Genomic DNA, 18,575 nt, shown 5'->3' with positions numbered 1-18,575 from the left:
ATCACTGCTGTACCAGTGCGAAATACCCCCTAATCCAAATCACAGTGCCCCAACTCAAATCACAGTGCCCCTAACCCAAATCACAGTGCCCCAACACAAATCACAGTGCCCCCTAACCCAAAGCACAGTGCCCCCATTCCAAATCACAGTTCCCCTAACCCAAATCACAATGCCCCCAACCCAAATCACAGTGCCCTCAATCCAAATCACAGTGCCCTCAACCCAAATCACAGTGCCCTCAACCCAAATCACAGTGCCCTCAACCCAAATCACAGTGCCCCCAACCCAAATTACAGTGCCCCCAACCCAAATCACAATGCTCCCAACCCAAATCACAGTGCCCCCAACCCAAATCACAATTCCCCTAATCCAAATCACAGTGCTCCTAACCCAAATCACAGTGCCCCAATCCAAATCATAGTGCCCCCAACCCAAATCACAATCACAGTGCTTCTAACCCAAATGTCACAATAATCACAGAAATCACAATATCTAATAAGCCAAATCACAGTGCCCCCTAACTCAAATCACAGTGACGCCTAATCCAAACCACTGTGCCCCTTAACCCAAATTAAAATACCCCCTAACCCAAATCATGGTGTCCCCTAATCCAGTCACAGTACCCTCCAACCCAATTCACAGTACCCCCTCACCCAAATGACAGTACCCTCATGGCTAAGATCGTACACTTTTCTGTACATTAAACAGAATTAAAGGAATTTAACTCCAAGTATCATTATCCTGTACCCCAAATGTCAGTGTGTCATTATCCTGTACCCCAAGTGTCATCAAGTCATTATCCTGTACCTCAAGTGTCAGTGTCATTATCCTGTACCCCAAGTGTCATTATCCAGTACCCCTAGTGTCAGTATCATTATTCTGTACCCTGTGTCTTTATCCTGTACCCCAAGAGTCAGCATATCATTGTCCTGTACCCCACGTGTCTTTATCCTGTACCCCAAGAGTCAGCATATCATTATCCTGTACCCCAAGTGTCTTTATCCTGTACCCCAAGAGTCAGCATATCATTATCCTGTACCCCAAGTGTCTTTATCCTGTACCCCAAGTGTCATCCTGTCATTATCCTGTACCCCAAGTGTCATTATCCTGCACCCCAAGTGTCATTATCCTGTACCCCAAGTGTCAGTGTTATTACCCTGTACCCCCTCATCCCTGTATCATCATGTCACCGTCATGTCACACATGTCAGGTTTCTAACATACAGTTCTATAACTAAATCAGCTGCAGTCTATTTGGATTGCCGCCTTGCAGTTATAATGGGGCCAATATGCTGTATTATCTGTGCAGAATCAATGGGAATAAATAAGATGCTTCCTATTTCCTGCACACACATCTGTATCATTCCCTCCCTCCCTCACACGGCATGTGGACTGTCACCAATGTCATGTTATATCTGACATGTGTGAACGACGTAAGTCATTGAGCCCCGACCATATAAAATGCAGCAAGCTCCGAGGTGACTTGTTACCAGAATTTCTAGAACTTTCTGTTGAAGAATGAATATGTAAATAGATTTCCTTCCCTTCTCATCTCTGCGATGTGTCTAAATTCTACTTTTCCAATTAAAACTCACAATCACATTTGGTTCTGGTTGATGGCGACTCCTTAGAATATATTTCCAGGTTCTCTTCATGTTTCCTTGGAATCGGCGCCCTGTTTAATATGCAGTAATGGAATGATATTAGAGGAAGCTTTACACGGTTAAGATGATCATTTTCACGGTGCTGCTAGAGGTCGGAATGGTGATAGAGAACTCCGCATCAAAGTAATAACACCGCAGGAAAACACTGCTATAGCTGAGACTACTGTTCTACCTATACGGAGGCCGCCATCCCCTGTATACGCCCCCACTTACCTGACATACAGAACATATGGGGGGGGGGGGGGGAGTATAATGAGATCAGGATTTATGGTGAACACCAGGAAGCCGGATCCAACCGCTTACATATGTTACACATGTTACTCTGAAGGTCTTCCCTGCAGTACCAAACCGTATGATGGGTAAAAAAATTTATGATGACTATTAGGAAATTTACATATTATCATAGTTATATTCTTGTGTATAGGAGGCAGTATTATAGTAGTTATATTCTTGTATATAGGAGCGGTATTATAGTAGTTATATTCTTGTATATAGGAGCAGTATTATAGTAGTTATATTCCTGTATATAGGGGCAGTATTATACTAGTTATATTCTTGTATATAGAAGCAGTATTATAGTAGTTATATTCTTGTATATAGGAGCAGTATTATAGTAGTTATGTATGGGAGAGAAGTCTGAATTAGCACCAAGGTCCCGGGTTAAGTCATGCGTACCCACGAGCTAGGACAAGTAATGTGAGGATGCTGGGCTAACGGTGTGCAGCATAGGGGTGCAAAGCCATAAAAGAGCAGTAAATCCAATAAGGAGACAAAAGAAGCTTGCACTCACCAGCAAATCGCTGCGGTAACGGTCCGTTTATTCGTCTAGATAGACATAAGTGGGGAGGGGAAGTGAAGGCAGGGGCGTCCGATGGCTACAGCCGTTTCACGTGACTTATCACGCCTCTTCTGGCCTGTGGACGTCACTGCTATGGGGGATGGTGCTTACATAGGTGAGTAAACCAATCAAAAAACATGTGCATATAAAAGGTTAAAAACAACACAAATACACCTAAAGAAAGGAACCATAATCGTTCCTTTCATTAAGACCTGCTGGCCCTACGGCATTAAGCCGACTAATCCAAACAGTCTCTCTTTGCAAAAGTCTTTGGTGCCGGTCTCCTCCTTCTCTTGGTGGGTGTATCCTCTCTAAACCCACGTAACGGAGGACTTTCGTATCACCTCCGTGTATTTCTTTTACGTGGGCAATAAGTCTTGGGACCCCCTTTCCCGATCTTACGGAATAGCAATGTTCCTTATATCTAATACACATTGCCCTTTTAGTCTTGCCGACATAAAATCTTCCACATTGACATACAATAGCGTAGATGACGAAGGTGCTTTTGCACGTGATCAGTTCTCTGATATAGCACTCGACTCCATTTATTTTTATGTATGCCACTTGTAGCATCTGGATGCAATATGCGCATTGCCCACACTTCTTGTTGCCCATAATACATTGACTACTAAGCCAGTTCCTGTTAATGTTTGGTGTATTAGGGGGGATCTTTTTTCTTTTAAGTATGTCCCCTAAAGTGCTATTTCTCCGGTATGCAATGAGTGGTTTAGAGGCTGCGACATGTTTAAGGTCGGGGTCAGCTTCTAAATAATGCCAGTGCCGTTTGATACTATCTCTGATGCAATTGTTCATGGCCGTGTTCTGAAATGAAAAAGCGAATCTTTTTTGTGTGTCCCTGTTCTTTTGTTTGTTGTTATATTGTAAAAGTTGGGTTCTATTCTTTTGGTCAACTTTTTTTCTAGCTTGGTGAATAATTTCTGTAGGATATTTTCTCTTCTCTAATCTAAGGGTTAACTCATGTGCTTGTTGGTTGAATAATTCTTCAGTGTTATTTATTCTTTTTAATCTTAACATTTGGCTATATGGAATACTATTTTTAGTTTGTTTGGGATGTGAACTGTCATAGTGCAGAATAGAATTGGTTGCCTGAGGTTTGCGATATACGGAGGTGGTAATTTTGCCTTCTGTTATTTGGACTAGAACATCTAGGAACTCAAGTTCCTTGTTTCCGAATTTGCTAGTAAAAAACATGTTAACTCCGTTTTTTTCATTAAGATAATCTACAAAATCATGAAATTGTTTTTCTGTCCCTTCCCAAATAATAAAAATATCGTCTACATAACGAAAAAAAGTTTTAATACAACTAATAAAAGGATTAGATGTAGAAAAAACAATCTGGGTCTCCAAATATGCCAAAAATAAATTTGCATAGGTGCATGATACGGGCGTGCCCATCGCAGTGCCGACTGCCTGCCCGTACCATGCACCCTCAAACATAAAGAAATTGTTAGTAAGAATAAACAAAAGCCCTTCTTTAACAAAACGTCTAACATTGGAGGGGTGATTGGTCATCTCGAGTTTACTGTCTATCGCCCCCACACCCGCATCATGTGGGATGCGGGTGTAGAGGCTTTCGACATCAATCGAGGCCAACATGCTATCTGGGGAAAGATGGATCTCTTCAAGAGCCAGCAAAAAGTCTGTGGAATCTTTTAAATAGGTGACGAACCCGTCTAGTAATGGACGTAGTAGCCAGTCCAAGTACTGAGAGATCCCCTCAGTGGCGGAACCGATAGCAGAAACGATCGGTCGGCCAGGGGGTCTCTCAGTACTTTTATGGACCTTGGGTAAGCAATACCATTTAGGTGCTCGGGGATTTTCATTCAAAAGCTTCTCAGCTAGTTTTTCTGTTAGAGCCCCTTCTCTAACATGTGTGTTGAGCAAGGTTCTCAATTTCTCAGTGATTTTTTTTGTTGGGTCCTGATTGACTGGTTTATATACGGTCTGATCGTCTAATTGTCTGTGTGCTTCACTGCTGTAATAACTAGAGGAGAGAACTACAGTAGCGCCCCCCTTGTCGGCTTTGGTTATAACAAGATCTGGTCTTCCCTTTAACCAATCAATGGCCCTTTGCTCCCTTTGTATGAGGTTGTTAGGGCTTTTTGGATATATGAGGGCACGTATGTCTTGCATAACGGCTTTGGAGAAGCAGTCAACCGCCCCACCTGGGGCAATAGGTGGAGTGAATGTGGAGGGTTTCCCTCCAGTGAAGGGAACCTTGGCTTCAATGGTAGCAGAATGATCGGCAGGAGTCCGATCCAAATCAGCTAGCATTTGAACACCTTCAATTTCTTGAGTAGAAAAATCCTTAGAAATAATGAAGCCTAGTGGCCCAATAGTACATCTTTTGTTCACAAACATATCATGCTTATTAAATGATTTATTAACTGAAAAAAATTTATGTAAATTAACCCTACGAAGAGCTTTGTGTAAATCAATTTCAAAAGTAGACAAAGAAAAATCCTCCACTACACCAAAATTAAGACCTTTCGAAAGGACTTCTAAACAATCAGGTGGTAATTGTACATCAGAGATATTAATGACGTTACTGTCAGAATTCAGTCCCTCCATGACACATGTTTGTATGGCCTCCTTCCTCGCCATCCGTTCTTTCCTCTTTTTGCCTCCCCTCCGGGTCTGTCTCCTAAAGGGACAGCAGATGTACTTGCTTGATTAGGAGCTCTAGTAACTTTTCCGGTGGAAGTATCATCTGAAAGACTTGTGTCTGAATCTGTTGTTGAATTCAGACGGTATCTTGCGTTTAGGTCTAAGGCGTTTGGGGCGCTTTGTGTGCCAATCAAATATGCGGTTTGCCTCATAATCACTTTTGTCCCGAAGAAATTTGTCTCTTTTTTTCTCTTTTATTTCAATTTGTAATAGTAGTAACTTTTTGTCCAGCTTTTTATTAAATGTGGCAACATAAGTTTCTGAGGAGCGGGTCTTATGTTCTAAACGGGCTTTACAAAGCTCAGCTGTGATGGTCGTCACCTATTTAAAAGATTCCACAGACTTTTTGCTGGCTCTTGAAGAGATCCATCTTTCCCCAGATAGCATGTTGGCCTTGATTGATGTCGAAAGCCTCTACACCCGCATCCCACATGATGCGGGTGTGGGGGCGATAGACAGTATACTCGAGATGACCAATCACCCCTCCAATGTTAGACGTTTTGTTAAAGAAGGGCTTTTGTTTATTCTTACTAACAATTTCTTTATGTTTGAGGGTGCATGGTACGGGCAGGCAGTCGGCACTGCGATGGGCACGCCCGTATCATGCACCTATGCAAATTTATTTTTGGCATATTTGGAGACCCAGATTGTTTTTTCTACATCTAATCCTTTTATTAGTTGTATTAAAACTTTTTTTCGTTATGTAGACGATATTTTTATTATTTGGGAAGGGACAGAAAAACAATTTCATGATTTTGTAGATTATCTTAATGAAAAAAACGGAGTTAACATGTTTTTTACTAGCAAATTCGGAAACAAGGAACTTGAGTTCCTAGATGTTCTAGTCCAAATAACAGAAGGCAAAATTACCACCTCCGTATATCGCAAACCTCAGGCAACCAATTCTATTCTGCACTATGACAGTTCACATCCCAAACAAACTAAAAATAGTATTCCATATAGCCAAATGTTAAGATTAAAAAGAATAAATAACACTGAAGAATTATTCAACCAACAAGCACATGAGTTAACCCTTAGATTAGAGAAGAGAAAATATCCTACAGAAATTATTCACCAAGCTAGAAAAAAAGTTGACCAAAAGAATAGAACCCAACTTTTACAATATAACAACAAACAAAAGAACAGGGACACACAAAAAAGATTCGCTTTTTCATTTCAGAACACGGCCATGAACAATTGCATCAGAGATAGTATCAAACGGCACTGGCATTATTTAGAAGCTGACCCCGACCTTAAACATGTCGCAGCCTCTAAACCACTCATTGCATACCGGAGAAATAGCACTTTAGGGGACATACTTAAAAGAAAAAAGATCCCCCCTAATACACCAAACATTAACAGGAACTGGCTTAGTAATCAATGTATTATGGGCAACAAGAAGTGTGGGCAATGCGCATATTGCATCCAGATGCTACAAGTGGCATACATAAAAATAAATGGAGTCGAGTGCTATATCAGAGAACTGATCACGTGCAAAAGCACCTTCGTCATCTACGCTATTGTATGTCAATGTGGAAGATTTTATGTCGGCAAGACTAAAAGGGCAATGTGTATTAGATATAAGGAACATTGCTATTCCGTAAGATCGGGAAAGGGGGTCCCAAGACTTATTGCCCACGTAAAAGAAATACACGGAGGTGATACGAAAGTCCTCCGTTACGTGGGTTTAGAGAGGATACACCCACCAAGAGAAGGAGGAGACCGGCACCAAAGACTTTTGCAAAGAGAGACTGTTTGGATTAGTCGGCTTAATGCCGTAGGGCCAGCAGGTCTTAATGAAAGGAACGATTATGGTTCCTTTCTTTAGGTGTATTTGTGTTGTTTTTAACCTTTTATATGCACATGTTTTTTGATTGGTTTACTCACCTATGTAAGCACCATCCCCCATAGCAGTGACGTCCACAGGCCAGAAGAGGCGTGATAAGTCACGTGAAACGGCTGTAGCCATCGGACGCCCCTGCCTTCACTTCCCCTCCCCACTTATGTCTATCTAGACGAATAAACGGACCGTTACCGCAGCGATTTGCTGGTGAGTGCAAGCTTCTTTTGTCTCCTTATTGGATTATAGTAGTTATATTCTTGTATATAGGAGGCAGTATTATAGTAGTTATATTCTTGTACTTAGAGGGGAGTATTATGGTAGTTATATTCTTGTACATAGGGACAGTATTATAGTATTTACATTTTTGTACATAATGGCAAGTTATATAGAAACAAATATTACTGATATTAGTTTCACTTCTTTTCAGTGACATCTTAGTAACTAATCTTCCTCTTGACAAATCTTTGCTCCCCCCAGTTTCTGCAGATATCATTTTATGTTGTTCCATCCTCTACCTCACATTTCTCTTCCCCGCAGAAATTAAATATTTTTATCATCCCATAAATTTTTTTTACTGCCAACAAGTGGTCACTTTGTAACCTGCATTTATGGTAATGACCAACCCAGGTGCTCCTCCGCAGCTTTGTACTATATATGCTTATTTTTACTGCCTTTCTAATAAATGTTGTATTACTAAGCCTTTGTATATGGTAATCGTCTCACAGCTGCTCAGGTTCTGCGTCTGCTATGGGTCTCTCCTCATCAAAGCTCAACTCTGTAGACCTGGTTTATGGATAATAGACTTGTAAAGTAACTCAGGACTTTCAGAGTGATCATGTAGCATACTATAAGGATGATGGCCGCAATTCTTCACCTAAATAGCAACTTTGCTCGCCAAATCTACAGCATATTATCACATAGAAGTTCATAGTATACCGTTTCTAAAGTATTGCAGGCACCCATTCTCATTGGAGTGCCAATGATTTCTATGGACACTGGCAGGTGGCAGGCCTCCAAAGAAAAGTTCTCTCTAATGTTCGGCCCACCGAAGTACTAAAGGATCCACAAAGGCCAATGCTTTACACAGTAATGGGCATTCAATGCCTACTGGTGAACTGGTGGTACAACTTGGTGGAGCATGGTCCAGCAGAAGGCAATGCCATGTGGAGGTGACTAAGCTCAATTTTAGGGTCACAAATTATCTAGCTTATTTTATTGATGCTATATCCTGTACAGTCTTAATAACATAGAGTCAGGATAGGTAAGTTCATCCCAGTCTTTTGACCAGGGCGAATGTTTGTGGGGGGCACTATTGGGGAAGTTAACTGTGTGGGGGGCACTATTGGGGGAATTAAGGGGTATTCTGGGAAACATTTACTTTTCTCCTATCCACAGAACAGGGAAAAGGTAGGAGATCGTGGGGGGTCTGATCTGCATATCAGACCCCGCCGGCTCTGTTATGAATAGAGCCCCGAGTCGGCATGTGACCCATGGCTCTATTCATTCCTATGGAGTGATGGAAATAGCCGAGTATAGCGCTCTTCCGGCATACTCGGGTCTTTCCGTCGCTCCACAGGAATGAATAGAGCCATGGGTCACATGCCGACTCGGGGCTCTATTCATAACAGAGCTGGCGGGACGATACAGAGATAGCCAGGGGGTTCATGAGTCGGACTCCCCACGATCCTACCTTTCCCCTATTGTGTGGATAAGGGAAAAGTACATTTCTCCCGGAATACCCCTTTAACTTTGTGTGGGGGCACTATTGGGGGAGTTAACTGTGTGGGGACACTATTGGGCGAATTAACTAACTTTGTGGGGTAATACTATAGCACTATCTTGGTCATTAATTATGGGAATTAACTATTTGTGGGGGCACTAAAGTGGCACTATTAGGGGAATTCACTTGTTGGACAGTATCGTGGGAATTTCTGGGAATGTGCGGTGTCTAAGGAAAACTATAAACATGGCATGTGCGGGCCGTTTCTGTGAAAAGCCCAGGGCCCATGGTACACTTAATCCTCCACTAGTGTCCATGTCACTGCCATAGGTACCACCCATGATGCTGGATGCTTCCTGATATAGAGGAGCCAGCATACTAGGCCTAAGTCAAGTCTAGCGGTATGATTGTCATTGGCGGTATGTTCAGCAGTGACGCGGACGCTTCTGTCCCTTAACTTCCCTATCCTATATAGGTAAGACCCATAATGGCCTACAGACCCCCTTTGCATCCTCCTTGTTGTGTCCCTCAGTCACTGATTAGCTGAATGGGTAGTAACTGTGGGGCCGTGATGGTACGAATGAGTAGGACTTGTTTATTATTTATACAGCACCCCCTGCTGTCCAATATTTTTTATATTTTGCCAAGACAACCCCTTTAAGATCTCCATACACGTTAGATAAGTGTCAGTCATATCTATCCATTTTGAATGGAGCAGCTAACCATCTGGTCTCCTTACCAGAAGTCGAGCCCCTATTGTCTGAGTAGACTCCTCCCAAGAATATGACAGTTATCCTATATGTACGGCCACCTTTGCCCAATGCCCAATCCTCTTAAAACATTTTGAAGAAAACCACCAGCATCAGCCAACTATCCCATACATTTAATGACTCATTAAATCCAACTTACTTAAAAAATGTTTATGTCACTTGAACCAATAGGTGAAAAAATTACCGCCCCCCCCCCCCCAACACTTCCTTATTGCATCGTGTTATTCCTTCGGAATCCCTTGTAGAAAAAATAAATAGAATCTTTACAATTCGGAGCTCAGAAGTTAATTGTGCGTGCATAACAGTGTCAAAAACTCCACGAATCCCAGCAAGTTCTAAGGAACTCATTGTTCTACCCATTGAGGGAACTATTATCATAAAACTCTGCACGAAGGGAACCGAGGAGATTGAACGGCAAAACAAACAGGCCTATTTCCCGGAGAAACAACAGACGGACTGATAGCATACAGCAAAAAACAGAATAGAAATGAAGACATTATTTTTCGGGGGTTTATATTTGTATTCAATTGTCACCGACAATTTGCTTATATTGTCACTGTTTGCTATCTCTTGAGCTCATTTTTTTTCTTGCGGGATATAATAGCTATGTTTGATTATCCAATCATAATAAGCCATAAAAAAAGGAAGCAGTATAGATTTCCCTTAAATTTGAAAAACGGAAAGCCATTAACTTGCACGGCACTTTAAAGAAGTTAGCCTATTCAGAATGAATTCAATCCTCCAATGGCCCGGAGCCAGCGGTCTACAGAGTTATTGCCAGATCCTGGTTTAAGACGGCAATAACTCTTATTCTTTTTCCCCCCTTTGCGTTGAAACATCTCGGAGAGGCAAAATATATTCACAATATTTTCGAGCGACATGACTTAAGACCACTCTCCTTGCGTCGTGAAGCCGGCCAACGGGTGGTGTATTAATCTTATCCATGGGACTCTCCTGAAAATTAATTTCATAGAACTTAGATTAAACTTGCGGGGTTGGGGGGGGGGGGGAATCCCCCAATAATAATAAAGCTTGAAGGATTAGTTTGTCCTGCCTTTGAGACGTAAGAGCTATTTTTTTTTTTTTTTAGTAAAGTTGTTGTAGTGTTCACAAATGGTTAAAATTGTAGGAGCAAGAGAATACATAGAGAATTAGGGGGGGCCATAAAAGAGATGGTAGAGACCAAATTTCGGATGATGTTCTCAACTCCTGAATGGGGCCTCCTATTATGTGTGATGGAAATTCACTGCAATATTACATATAATGTATATGTATGGAGTCACATCATTGACATATAACTCAGTGGGGCACAATATGTTTGGGACTGATGTGAATGGCGGTGCCTATGGGGGTTGATGGTCCTGAGTAGGGTAGGGCCAATCTACCAAGGGGAAACCTTCTTTAATGCAATCATAGCCTCTGTAGGGTCTGACTCTTATGTACTATGACTTGTTTTAGGAATTATCTTTTTTCTTTCTTAAAGGGGTATTCCCATCTGAGCTCATTATCCCTTATCCTTAGGATAGGGGATAAGAAACTGACCACTGGGATCCCCACCAATTCTAAAAATGGGGACACAACCAACTCGTAGTCAATGGAGCACCAATGGGTCTATTGAGACCTACACTGATTTTGTTCTCTTGAACCTCCAGCAATCAGCTTATTATGCTTTATCCTATGGTGATAACAAGCTCAAATGGGAATAACCCTTTAGGGTGGGTTCACATCATGTTTGTGTCCTTCATGGAATGAATATGCCTTCCAAATGTCAAAATACGATGCTGACGTATCCATTCTACTGGCCCCATTGATTTCAATACCCTTAAAGTAGTCAGCTAGAGACTGTTTCTGTTTTGGTAATATTCACAGTATATATGCATTTCCCCTGGACTCAGAATGAGTGTTATGCTGTTGGGTCAAAGCCTAAGCACATATATGCTCAGAAAATTACCCAAATATAGTCACCAGCTGAATGCATTGGGCCATTGAGCTCAATGGGGCCAGTGCCTGTCTGTGCATGGATTATTGAAGTGCCCATAACTCTCCTACATCCATCTATGAATATCCAAGAAGCAATGGGCATGGGTAGGGATTAGCAAACCGAACCGTTACGAACCATTGCATCGGTAAGAAATATGATGTGTCTGTGGGTCAAGGGCCAAGGTGCCATTATTAGATATCGTGGAAGAAGATAGATAAGATGCCCTATAAACAAAGGTTACAGATGACGTAGTCTATGAATGTATATATGGATAAAGAGTTTTTCGTTGTTTTTTTCCCTCCAAAAAACTCAACTTTTTCTCAACCAACAAACCAATCTGTAAAAATGGTCCTAAGTTCGACATATTTTTAAACTTTCTACACCTAACCCCAGCAATGGAACCTCTCTTTGCCTGCCCACCCCTTCAAAAATTCTCCATTTTCAGGTGTCCTCATAATAAGTCCACCATTTTTTTGTAAAATGACATGACACTTTCATTACAGCCGGCTTCATAAATATTTTATGACTTTTTGAATATTTTTATGGGGGGGGGGGTAATTTATTAAGCCCGGAACTTGATGTAAATCTTTTTTAAGAAATGAGACTGACACCTCCATAAATATGCATTGTCAGAAAGGACGGTGCGGCGGTCGTCTAGCAATCATACCGTATTCTGTTTACTCAGAGAGAATGTTTTTGAATGAGGCAAAAGGAATAATAAAAGAAAAATTACGTTTTACATTTACATGGTGTATTCTGAACGAGGGAAAAAGCCACAAACAAGCTAGTTAAGCTGTCACACGCGTCGAAAAGTCAGGCCAGCAGATAGAGCAAAATTAATCATCAAATTAGAAAGCCCGTTTGGTACATGTCAAGATTTGACACCTGCAAAAGGGTTTTTTGACATCGCTATTTTAATTGAAAATTAGCGTTTTCTAAAATGTGAAACGGTTAAAGGAGACTATAAAAAAAAGCAGTCAGGATTTTATGTTTTTTTATTTTTCATTGGAGATCAGTGAGACAAGGAACGTCAGGATCTGGCATGTAAGCTGTAAAAAAAAATTGTATTTGGCTTGGATGAAAGAGAAATTTTTTTTACAAGGGTTGGAAAAATAAAATGTGACATTTGAAGGGATAGAAGGAAGGCGTGATAAAATGTATCAATGTTATAAATATGTATTGTGGTAAAACATGATAGCGGCTGTAAATGTTACTCCGGGATATCAGACATGATGGATGTAAGGGGGGGCTGATGCGTAGGAAAAAAAAATAACCTGATGGAATATTTACAGCCTTTTTTAAGGTTTTTCTTTTGCATCCTAATTTTTTTGAGCTAAACTGATAGATGTAACTGTACGTAGAATTATACTGGAAATTCCTGACCTGAGACTGAAGAGTTCTATTTCAACGGGGTTATCCAGGGTTGGAAACACATAACTCTTATTTTTTTCTTTTTTCCAAAAACAGCGCCTTTTTTATCCTTAGTTTATGTGTGGTATTTAGAGATGAGCGAACCTGGAGCATGCTCGAGTCCATCCAAACCCGAGTGTTTGGCATTTGATTAGCGGTGGCTGCTGAAGTTGGATAAAGCCCTAAGGCTATGTGGAAATCATGGATATAGTCATTGGCTGTATCCATATTTTCCAGACAACCTTAGAGCTTTATCCAAGTTCAGCAGCCCCCGCTAATCAAATACCTAACGTTCGGGTTCGGACGGACTGGAACCCGAACCCGGTTCGCTCATCTCTAGTGGTATTGCTTTGTTCTATTGACGTGAGTTGTAATACCACAAACAACCTGAAGACAGGGGATAGCGCTGTTTTTGGAAGAAAACAGCTATATTTTTCCAATCTTGGATGACCCATTTATGCTGGCCATGCACATTACATGATTACTGACCAAACCCACAGACTTCAATAGGACTGGTTGACCTCCTAATGTTTTCGAAAGTCTCATGACTTTTTAGGGTGCCAAAAGTTGGGAGGGAGAAGGGCAGATGGAATTCAACATACCCTATCCTGGAAATAGGTTGCTGCAAGAGGAATCTGTGCGGGAAAGAGCTGTTGTACTCCTTACATCCAGTGGAGAACACATGCATCCTCAGCCAGATTATGCATAATATGTACGGCCTCATTCACACATTCTGTAGGCTGTCTGGAGCCGCAGACCCATAGCCTATGGAAGTGCATCCGCAATGCATGGAGCCAGCCTATAGACACTATGGGGGAGATTTATCAAAGGGTGTAAAATTTAGACTGGTGCAAACTGCCCACAGCAACCAATCGCAGCTCCTCTTTTCTTTCACCAGAGCTGGAAGCTGAGCTGTGATTGGTTGCTGTGGGCAGTTTGCACCAGTCTAAATTATACACCCTTTGATAAATCTCACCCTATGGGTCCATGCCGCAATTGTGGGACTGTACTAAGACCTTCCCATTTTTTATTACAGATCACAGCCCCATACATGTGTGGAACACTTGAACAAGGCCATTTAGATAAATGGGTTCATAGTGTTGCCGGTAATAGCAGGTCCGCAATTGGATTGGAGATAGATAGGAGATAGATAGATAGTAGATTGAAGATAGATAGATAGATAGATAATAGATAGATAGATAGGAGATAGATAGATAGATAGATAGATAGAAGATTGGAGATAGATAGATAGATAGATAGATAGATAGATAGATAGGAGATAGATAGATAGATAGATAGATAGATAGATAGAAGATTGGAGATAGATGAAAGATAGATAGGTCAATCGGAGCACATCAAACAGCGCCTGTCGAGCAGAGCTGGGCAGGTTCCCACTACACTTTGCTGTCCACAAGAAGGCGCTATCATTCAGGGCCCACCTACACAGCAGCAGCCCCAGCTCCTACCATCACAAGGCCTTGCTGCATCAAGAAACCCCAGGAAAACAAAGCCTCCGGGAACAAGTCTCCCAAACCCAACCTGACCAAGCCGACAATACGTCACTGCCTGCCATAGACTGAGAGGGGCGTGATACGTCATGGACTCCAACTACCTGACCCCCGGTATCCCCCCCCCATCCCGCCACATACGATACCACAGACTTCCGTCCCTACCCCCCATCCCTACCCATCTTCCCCACCCATCCCCCAAAAATCTCCTGTTTGGTTTGGCAATGCTAATATGTTATTTAGACCTGCCAATAAAGCTGATTTGATTTGATAGATAGATAGATAGATAGATAGATTAGATTATTGATAGATAGATAGATAGATAAATAGATAGATCAATAGGAGATAGATATTAGATTGGAGATAGATGAAAGACAGATAGATAGATCAATAAGAGATAGATAGATAGATAGATAGATAGATAGATAGATAGATAGATCGTTAGGAGATAGATAGATAGATCGTTAGGAGATAGATAGTAGATAGGAATACTTGGTTGACATAACAGAAGCTGCGGCTCTTTGTGGTTGTATTTCCAGCACACGTGAATGCGCTATTGTCCTGACCTGGTTTAATCTGATTTCAGATAAAGAGCAGAGAATATTTCATTTAACTATGCTGGGCGTCCTCCCTGGGAGAAGGATCAGCATTGTGTCCTCATGAATAGGATTCCAGGGAGGTTTCTGATTAAATGTATCTGCAAGGTAGAAAGATGCATTGACCTTTCATAGCAAGGAGCAGCGTAGGCCGCAAGTGACTGTATTGTATATGTGAATCTATATATACATGTATACACGAACACATACAGCCAAGCCTTGATACAGGGCTGTGTCACATCTGTTACCTCGGATCACAAAATCTGAGGACAATTGTTTGTATAGTAAGTGACAGCTCCTGTGTTCTTCTTGCTTTATAGTGTACAGGCACAGAGATCAGTAACACATGAGTGATATCACTTTGCCTCACAATGTTTTTCTATGAAGAATTGGGTCTATTTGATCACACAACAGAGGGAAGTCAGAGATGATGAGGATTCCTGTTTCTTTACACCTGACAGTGATAAATTCACTGTGAACTTCTAATTTACTCATAAAAGAATTTGCAAAAGTTTACGGTGTTGTACAATTCTATATATATATAGTCAAATAATAATACGGTTCCTGTGTGAACAAGAGTATGACTAATGCTGCCTCATATGTTCAAGAATATAAATACTTTAAGGCTATGTTCCCACTATAAGATCATAGCAGGGAAGGGCGGGTGTCTATAGTATGTTAAAAGATGGCTGCCTTTCCCCGCTCCAGAAGTGGGGAAATGTTCCCAAAGTGGCCTGAAACTGTCATTTATGTACAAGAATATTACTACTATAATACAGCCTCCAATAAACAAGAATGTAACAAGTATAATACTGCTCCTTTATACAAGAATATAACTACTATAATACTGCTCCTATGTACAAAAATATAACTACTATAATACTGCCCCCTATATACAAGAATATAACTACTATAATACTGCTCCTTTATACAAGAAAATCCCTACTATAATACTGCCCCCTATGTACAAGAATATACCCACTATAATACTGCCCATATATACAGGAATATAACTACTATAATACTACTCCCTGTATACAAGAATATAACTACTATAAAACTGCCCCCTATGTACAAGAATATACCACTATAATACTGCTCCTATATACAAGAATATACCTACCTTAACCCCTTAACGACATAGGGCGTATATTTACGCCCTGATGCCGTTAAGGACGTTCAGAGCGGGGCCGCGCGGCGACCCCGCTCTGAACCGCGGCGGTCCCAGGTGCCGCTTATAGCCCGGGACTGCCGGTATTAGCAGGCACGGTCCGATCGCCGTGCCCGCTAATACAGTAATCAGATGCAGCTGTCAAACATGACAGCTGCATCCGATTACCGGACGCAGCACTTCCCTGGTGTCTAGTGGAGGAGATCGCTCCTCCACTAGATGTTATCCCGGAGGAGCGATCTCCGTTTCTGAAGCCGGCCGGGGACCGCTCCAAGATGGCGCCGTCCCCGGCTCGGCACTCGTTTACTTCCGGCTGCAGCAGCCGGAAGTAAACGAGTGCCTATCTCATGGATCTCTGCAGCATATCTATGCTGCAGAGATCTCTATGAGAGATCAAAGCACTTATACTAGAAGTCCCCCAGGGGGAATAACCCTAACCCCAGAGGGGCTTCTAGTATAAGTGTAAAAGTTAAAAACAAAATGTTGTTAATAGTAAAAAGCCCCCTCCCCTAATAAAAGTCAGAATCACCCCCCTTTTCCCAGGTTATAAATAAAAGTAAATAAATAAATAAACAAACATATTTGCTATCGCCGCGTGCGTAATCGCCCGAACTATTAATTAATCACATTCCTGATCTTGCACAGTAAATGGCGTCAGCGCAAAAAAATCCCAAAGTGCAAAATTGACTGGCACGGTGTGGACTTAGTGTAGGGACCCATGTGTATCAGATACCGGCACGAGGTACATGGGGCAGTATGGCTTGATCAATTCATACACAAAATTCTGATGTGTTTTTTATTTAGCCTAGCGGCACTAGTATCAGCCATAGGTGTGAGGTGCAGCACTCTGTTTCTTCCCTGAACCGCATAACTACTATAGTACTGCCCCCTATATACAAGAATATAACTACTATAATACTGCTCCTATGTACAAGAATATAACTACTATAATACTGCTCCTATATGCAAGAATATAACTACTATAATACTGCTCCTATATACAAGCATATAACTACTATAATACTGCCACTATATACAAGAATATAACTACCATAATACTGCTCATATGTACAAGAATATAACTACTATAATAACTAGAATACTAGAATATAACTACTATAATACTGTTCCTATATACAAGAATATAAGTACTATAATACTGTCCTTATATACAAGAATATAAGTACTATAATACTGCCTCCTATATACAAGAATATAACTACTATAATACTGCTCCTATATACAAGAATATAACTACTATAATACTGCTCCTATATACAAGAATATACCTACTATAATACTGCTCCTATATACAAGAATATAACTGCTATAATAATGCTCCTATATACAAGCCTATAACTACTATAATACTGCCACTATATACAAGAATATAACTACCATAATACTGCTCCTATGTACAAGAATATAACTACCATAATACTGCTCCTATATACAGGAATATAACTACTGTATTACTGCTCCCCATGTACAATAATATACCTACTATAATACTGCTCCTATATAAAGAATATACCTACTATAGTACTGCCCCTATGTACAATAATATAACTACTATAATACTGCCTCCTATGTACAGGAATAGAACTACTACAATACTGAATAGGTTTACAGTGAATAGACTAAACGGGATGTTACCAGAATCTCAGTACTTTGGTTTCTTTTTCTTTGCGACCTTGAAGACTTCCTCCTCTCTTGTGAAGAACATATTTTATAGATTTGCACCTTATCGGCCGTCTTCTATACATATTTCATTCCATTTTTTTCCTAAGTCCTTGGCAATGGAAATGAAGTTTTACAACAAGGAAATTCTTCACAAGCGTAGATATATATATATATATATATATATAATAAAAAAATTAATTCATGTATTAAATGAAAGAAGAACGAGGGCCAAGGAGCCTTCAGTGACAGCCGTGACCTTTCCTCTTTATAGATTTGTTTGAAGCCGTTCAGGTGCTGGAAAGGTCTATAATGAAGAGAGAATTCCGCCAGGTTATGGGAGGATTATACAGTCAACATTTATGTGTTGTTATGTGAGTTTATTACCCACTGGGACCGAGACGGCTATAAAAATTAACCTTGCAAATTATTGTGAGCAAACCCAAAAAGCTGAGGATGGATGGATGGGGTTTATACAAACAGGGACATTTACTAGGAATGGAGGGATGTGGGTCCGAGTAGTCAGATCCTTGCCGACCTCCCCTGAATAACCCCTTTAGGGTGAGTTCACACTACGGAATTCTCACGGATAAACTCAGCGGAATTCCGTCAACTGTCCGTACACACGGCCGCGCGCCTTTCCGCCGGCTCCATAGACACCATTCTATGGGCCGGCGTATTCCGCTATCCGCCGAAATAAGTGACAT

General features: G+C 41.1%; 1 protein-coding gene across 10 annotated transcripts in view; it reads right to left on the bottom strand.

The window, feature by feature from the left end:
- The window catches only part of TENM4 (teneurin transmembrane protein 4), an 890,102-nt gene that overhangs the window by 241,312 nt on the left and 630,215 nt on the right, over positions 1-18,575 (bottom strand). The window contains exon 1 of one of the 10 annotated variants that reach the window (XM_069969736.1): positions 1,490-1,515. The exons of the other annotated variants lie outside the window; for them this stretch is intronic. The gene's annotated coding sequence lies outside the window, so the exon portion shown is untranslated. Of the gene's footprint in view, positions 1-1,489; positions 1,516-18,575 lie in introns of those variants that run through there. 10 annotated transcript variants of the gene reach the window in all.

The sequence above is a fragment of the Dendropsophus ebraccatus genome, chromosome 5, assembly GCF_027789765.1.
Source record: "Dendropsophus ebraccatus isolate aDenEbr1 chromosome 5, aDenEbr1.pat, whole genome shotgun sequence".
NCBI lineage: Eukaryota > Metazoa > Chordata > Amphibia > Anura > Hylidae > Dendropsophus > Dendropsophus ebraccatus.
The sequence above is the reverse complement of the archived record's forward strand: the minus strand, read 5'-3'. Positions and strand labels throughout refer to the sequence as shown.